Consider the following 7,133-nt stretch of genomic DNA (forward strand, 5'->3'; position numbering starts at 1 on the left):
TAGCATCCAAAACATAAAGAGGAGAGCTATTACCTTTACCTGCATTCTGCAAAGGAAATGTTAACGGTTCACCTTCAACAGATTTTGCTAGGGCAAACACATTATAAGCAGCTGGTGCATTTATGTTATCTCCAGATAGAACCAATAAAGATCCTTCCGATGATAGGTGGTGTGGTTTGTCAACCCCCACACCACCCACGTGAACGATGAAATGAGAGCGTTCCATTGAGAGAGAGAGAGAGAGAGAGAGAGAGAGAGAGAGAGAGAGAGAGAGAGAGAGAGAGAGAGAGAGAGAGAGAGAGAGAGAGAGAGATGGAGGTGGGAGGAATGTGTTGGAAAAGTGAGGGACAGGACGAGAGGATGAGAAGGGAAGATAGAGGAGAGAGTGAGCGATAGTAGTGAAGGTGCCCTGAGCACAGGATGTAGGTAGAGTGGACAAACGGATGTGGATGTAGTGAAGGGAGGGACAACTGGAGGGAAAGATGATAGAGAAATGGGGTAGAGTAGATAGAGGATTTTATAGATAGTCAAGAGAGAGAGAGAGAGAGAGGTTAGAGGAGAGAACTGAGGTAGAGTGGATAGAGGTTTGTATAGATAGTTAAGGGAGGGAGAGGTTGGAGTAGAGTTGAGAGAGAGGTTGGAGTAGAACTGAGGGATGGTGAGTGATGCTAAGTAGAGAGGTGGAGGAGTAGAGATGGTGAATGATGGTAAGTAGAGAGGTAGAGGAGGAGAGATCACTAAAAGATGGGAAAAAATGGTAAGCTGTATTGAGCCATCTCTTTATATAACTCCTTGATACAAGTGAAATGGTGAGAGTAGGGAGGGTGGAGGTTGAAATGGTTCCAAAAAATAAATAAATTTGAGGAGTCACTAGCGATGTCGGTATTGCCTCTTCAATTTTTTATATTAAAAGCAATACTCTCTAGATCTTTAAGGTCTCTTGCTATAGTTTCCTACCACGGTAAAACTCTGTTCTTCTTCTCTCTCTCTCTCTCTCTCTCTCTCTCTCTCTCTCTCTCTCTCTCTCTTCACACACACACACACTTTTCTTTTTTGTAAATCTCTCTCTCTCTCTCACACACACACACACACATATCATACATATAAATAAAGAGAGAGATATATTTATTCATTTATTTATTAAAATACATATATAAACATATAAATATAAATATAAATGTATATATATTTAACACACACATATATATACCTTTATATATATTATTTATGTATTTATTTATATATTTATACATACATTTATATATTTACACATACACACACATATACATCGTGTGTGATAAGCAGTGAATCTCTCTCTCTCTCTCTCTCTCACACACACACACACACACACACACACACACACACACAACTACATACATATATATAAAGAGAGAGATATATTTATTCATTTATTTATTAAAATACATATATATATACATATAAATATATGTATATATATACATTTAACTATATAAATATATATATATATATATATAATATATATATATATATATATATATTATATAACACATATGTATATTTATTTATTTATATATATACATACATTTATATATATACACATACACAAACATATACATTGTGTGTGATAAACAATGAATCTCTATCTCTCTCTCTCTCTAGCTTACGAACACTTTACTCTCTCTCCTTCTCTCTCTCTCTCTCTCTCTCTCTCTCTCTCTCTCTCTCTCTCTCTCTCTCTCTCTCTCTCTCTCTCTCTCTCTCTCTCGTTTTCGAAAGGGAGCGCATGCCATTTTTGCTGGGGAGAGTTTTGTTGTGCGCACGCCAGTTTGTCGGGGGAGAGCATAGAGAGGGCGAGTTGCCGTTGTGTTGATGAATGGCATTCTGTTGACTTACTTCTCAGACAGGGTCTGCAAAAACATACACAATGGGCACGAGAGATACTGTAGGGGTAGCAATGATGGTATTATACCGAAGGTAATGGAGTTGTTGTACAAGAAAATGGAACAAACATAAAAAAAAGTGGTTTATCAAGTTCGTGTTTCCTTTATTGAGGTAAACAAGCTTGAACCTGAGTGGTAATTCAATTTTCTCTTTCGAAGAATCTTGTTGATGATTTTGGTGCACAGATTCTTAATGAGGAGCTTCATGATCTACTAATTTCTAATGCCCTAACTGCAACCCGACCAGACATGTATGTAGGAGATAACATGAGGCCTATCACACCATCAAAGAGCTCTATTCAGATTCAAGAGACAATTGGTGGAGAAATAACTCTGTCAAGAGTGACGGAGATTGAAGTCAGTAGCTTGCATGAAATGGCAACACTCTTAGAGCAAGGATCCCTTTCTCGTGCAACAGCAAGCACAAATATGAATTCCACCTCAAGGTCTTTACTGATGTGCCAGAAAACCTTCACATATTTTTCTTTACCTTCTATGTGGAGCATTACTCATGGGTATTAGTTGCAGCTTACTATGTAGTTGATGGTTTTACAGTTGTTCCCATGCCATTCTTACAATAACATTTTTTTTTGTTTTGATGATTGAAGGTTGCAAGGATGGTGGGAAAGAGGACCAAGCTAGAGTTTTTTTATGACTGGAAAGGAAAGCTTCTCGCACGCGAGCATAGGGAGGAAAAGGAAATCTTCTCACACGCGAGCATAGATAGGGCAAACTGCTATATGTGTTAATATTCCTGGCTTATAGTGGGCTTGATGAACCAAAAAAAGGAGCAATAGCGATATCGCTATTGCTGCCCTTTTTTCGGCTATTTTTAAGACAAAAATAAAGGGAGCAATAGTGATATCGCTATTGCTCCTCTACTTTTTTTTTTCTTATGTGCTTCTCCAAGGCCTCGCTCGCCATCAACTGGCATGACATCCCCTCGCATGCATCGCTCGCCTACGCAGGCCTCGCATAAGGGCCGTCACCTACGCAAGTTGTCACCTACGTAGGTTGTCACCTATGCAGGCCATCACCTACGAAGGCCTCACCTACCTGGGCTGTCACCTACGTAGGCCTCATTCCTGGGCCGTCACCTCGCACGCCTCGCTCCTGGGCTATGTGCAACCTACTCTGTTGCACTTGCTTCTAGTCCAAGCGATTCCCAAGTAAGCTCTCTCTCTCTCTCTCTCACTAGCACAAAAACCACCTCTAAAGACTAATCTAGTGCACACATTAGAGCCTAGACCAAGAGGCTTATAAGGTTACAAGATTTTGGATGGAAGTATCTTTTACTTCAACCTCACACCCCAATTTATATATATATATATATATATATAAAAGACTCCACTACCCCCACTCCACCCCTCCCTAGCAATGCACCCTTTGGGCTTCCCTCTCTTTGTTTTTGAGGTTGCACTCTTCTTTCTCTCTAGCCTATAAATATAGAGGTTTGGTTGTCCATTTCAAGGTGACATTTTTTCACAAACAAGCTGTCAAAAAAAGAGAAATCTCACCACACCCTCTCACCACTCTACTCAAATGGAATCTTCCTCTCAGGTTTGTAGCTTACTTTTGCTTTTGATTGTTCTTTTTTAGCTTGACATCTATGACATGTAGGATCATCCTATGACACCTGCCTTCCACCATTTTTTACTAACATTTTTATGTTTGTTTTGATGGTGATGGTGACAGGTAACAGGATCTTCCTTTGGCTAAAACATTGCAATCTAGCTCAAGCTACCAAAGTTTAAGCTTTCCTCTCTCTCCATTTTTTGTAAATAAGCATTTTTTAATTATAATGGCTTCCGATAAGAGTTCTATTGAGCATTCCTAACCTCTGTGTTTTAATGGTAAAAGTGGATCTTCATTTTGTAATTTCCTAGCAACCTACTCTCTCTCTCTCTCTCTCTTTGAGGTCTCTTAGGATAGTTTCCCACGACTTTAAAAAATCTCTTCTTCTTCTCTCTCTTTCTCTCTCTCACACACACACACACACACACACACATTAGGCAGTAGACAGACACACAGAGAGATGACGAAGGTGATCTTCTTTGTGCCACTTGGTAAAACGACCGACATATAGCCAATGCTGTTTGCATGAAGACAAATGATTGTCACCCAAAAATATCTCCACTGCAACAGAAAAAGGACCATCGTTTGAACTGAATTTAGTGTAGTAACAAATAATTGCAGAGCCTCCATACCATATCGTCCAAGCATAGGAGAATTCTGTTGATGGTTGTGGGCACGTGGGCGGCCATTGTTGCGTTGGTGCTCCTGCTTTTTGGTGCGCCAATCTCTCAACATGGCCATGACGACAACATGGCCGGCAAATCTTGATGGAGCTTGAAGCAGGATTTGGAGGAGCTCCTTAAAATTTGCGGAAGGGCTTTTGTTGAATCCAAAAGAATGTTGCAAGTATGATGTAGATAGGGGAACTCCTCCCTGGTTTGATGAGGATCTCATGGAATCTTCCTGTAAGATGCGTGTGATGAGGGTCGCGACTGTGATTCTAGAGAGAAGCTTAATCCCACCTTGTAGACTAACTTCTTTTTGAACTGCACATACCGTTGGCAACATCCACACAAAATGAATGTACTTATTGCAGACACCGTACCATGTCATGGCCATCAAAAGCAATGGTTTGCATATGAAGCCTCTCTTTGATTCCGGTAAGAAGACCGCCTCAATTTAGTGTCAAGAGAAGATCGCCTACTGGGTGAGAGAGATGGGGGAGGTGATCGCCTGCTGGGTGAGAGTGAAGGTGCCAAGAGAAGATCGCATGCTGGGTGAGAGAGATGGGGGAGGTGATATTGTGTGTGTGTGTGTGTGTGTATATATATGTGTGTGTGTGTGTGTGTGTGTGTGTGTGTGTTTTATATGTGTCTCTCTATCCCCTCTCTACAGTATAAAAAGAGGAGTAAAGATTGAGAGGACCATTTGATGTTGTTGCTGCAGAGAGGTATGGTCCTCCCTTCTTTCCTCCTCCTCCCTCTCTACCCCCTGCCTTCTCACCCTCTCCTCCCCTCTTAGCTATCCTCTCTCTATCCCTCATCCCCTCTACCTCTCTCCTTTTCCCTCCTCATGTATCCCTTCCACCAATTTTCCTCTCTCCTCTCTCTCCTCCCTTCTTTCTTATCACTGATCGACTTTCCGGATCCCATAAACGATAGCCAAATTGACCATCTACACCATAGCCAATGAAGATGCATTTCTTGGACTTAAGATCTAACTTACCACGCAACTCCTTGGGTACATGTGCATAAGCTTCACAGCCAAATGTGTGGAGTTTTTCATAAGAAAATTTCTATCCTTACCATAACTCCAAAGGTACACGAAACTATAATGAAGCATGTGGTGATCTATTGATCAATTGCACGGCTGTGTATAATGCTTCAGCCCAAAACGCTTGCGGTAAATTAGCCTGTGATAGCATAGACATAATCCGCTCTTGGATGGTCATATTCATTCGTTCTGCAACACCAATTTGTGCAGGGGTATAAGGAGCTCTAATCCCATGCTTAATTCCCCTAATTGAACAGAAGTCTGTAAACTCTTTGGAGACATATTCTCCACCATTGTCTGTGCGCAAAGCTTTCAACTTATGTTCAGACAGAGTTTCGACACTAGATAAGAACTTCTTGAAGCAAGAAAGGTCTCATCTTTGGACTTCATGGCATAGACCCAAACATGCCATGTTGCATCATCAATGAATGTAACATAATAGGATGCACCACCATGGGATTTAGAAGACATAGTTCCACATAAATCACTGTGCACAAGCTCTAAGGGGTTTCTTTCTTTGTCAAAAGAATGTGTACGATGTGTCCGTATTTGCTTTCCATATTGACAACACTCACAAAAGGGAAAATCAAAAAATGACAAAGACGGTAAGTAGCCCAAACAAAAGAGTGTCTCCATTCCCTTCTTTGACATATGTCCTAGTCGGCTATGCCACAAAGTAACGGTTGGCAGCTCGGTTACAGAAAGAACACTTTTTTTATCAAATACATAAAGAGGATAAAGTGAACCAACTTTGGAACCATGGGCTATAATAAGATGACCCTTCACAACATGCCAAGACTGATGATGAAAAGTGACTTTGTAACCCAGGTCATCAAGACGTCCAACTGAAATCAGATTGCGTGTCAAGGCTGGAACATGACGCACATTATGGATGATAAACTTCACCCAATTTGCCATAACCATGGCAATATCACCTACGCCAACAATATCACAAGAGTAACTATCACCAAGTGTAACAGAGCCAATGGTTTCCTCGTATGTAGTAAACCAATGCCTATGAAGTGTGACATGCAATGAAGCACCCAAATCAAGACTCCATGTATGGGATACTTCACCACTAACAAGGAGTTCAGCTGGCATAGAACTCTGCAAAGATAAAGTTTCATGTGCATCATAAAAGACATTGTTATTTTCAATCAACATATTAATGTCTTGCGCATCACTGTCATCTTGAACTATGTTCATTTCTTCAATCTTAACCGATCTCTTTGGTTTCTCCTCTTTACCATCATGATCTTTGCCTTTACCTTTGCCCTTCTCTTTGCCATGCTTCCAAGCATAACAATCCTTCTTCATGTGACCAAACTTATCACAATAATGGCACTGCACATTGCGGCGAGCACGAGACTTTGATCTACACTTTGATGCATCTCTATTACCCTCTTTCTTGGACTCACGTTGCGAAGAACGGCCCTTACGTTGCTTATCATCCCTTTGCACATAATGAGCTTCGCCATAATGCGAGCTAGTCATGGTCTTCCGACGCATCTCCTCTGACAAAAGTGCACTAGTAACATCATCGTACTTTAGCGTACCATTAGGAGCAGAGTTACTAACAACTGTGCAAAAGATATCCCAAGAGGGTGGCAATGGACAAAGCAAAAAGAGTGCTTTCATCTCATCATCAATGGTTGTAGTGCGGATAATGTGTCGTGCTCTCTACAGTGTGGGTGCCTCTCAGTGAAGTGTGCGTGACAATCTCACTCAAAACAAATGGAAACTCTCTCAAACAGAATGAAACACAGAAATAATGGATAACAACAGAGACACAACAGTGGACCAGAACATGTGGACTCGACTAGCTCAAAGAACCATGTACAGACTCTGGCGTGGCAGCACACTCAGCTCCAGCCCAGGACTCACAGGTACAAATGGGGGTGTCGAGGCTCAGATGTGCAGGGA

The sequence above is a fragment of the Adiantum capillus-veneris genome, chromosome 4, assembly GCF_014529385.1.
Source record: "Adiantum capillus-veneris isolate H3 chromosome 4, ASM1452938v2, whole genome shotgun sequence".
NCBI lineage: Eukaryota > Viridiplantae > Streptophyta > Polypodiopsida > Polypodiales > Pteridaceae > Adiantum > Adiantum capillus-veneris.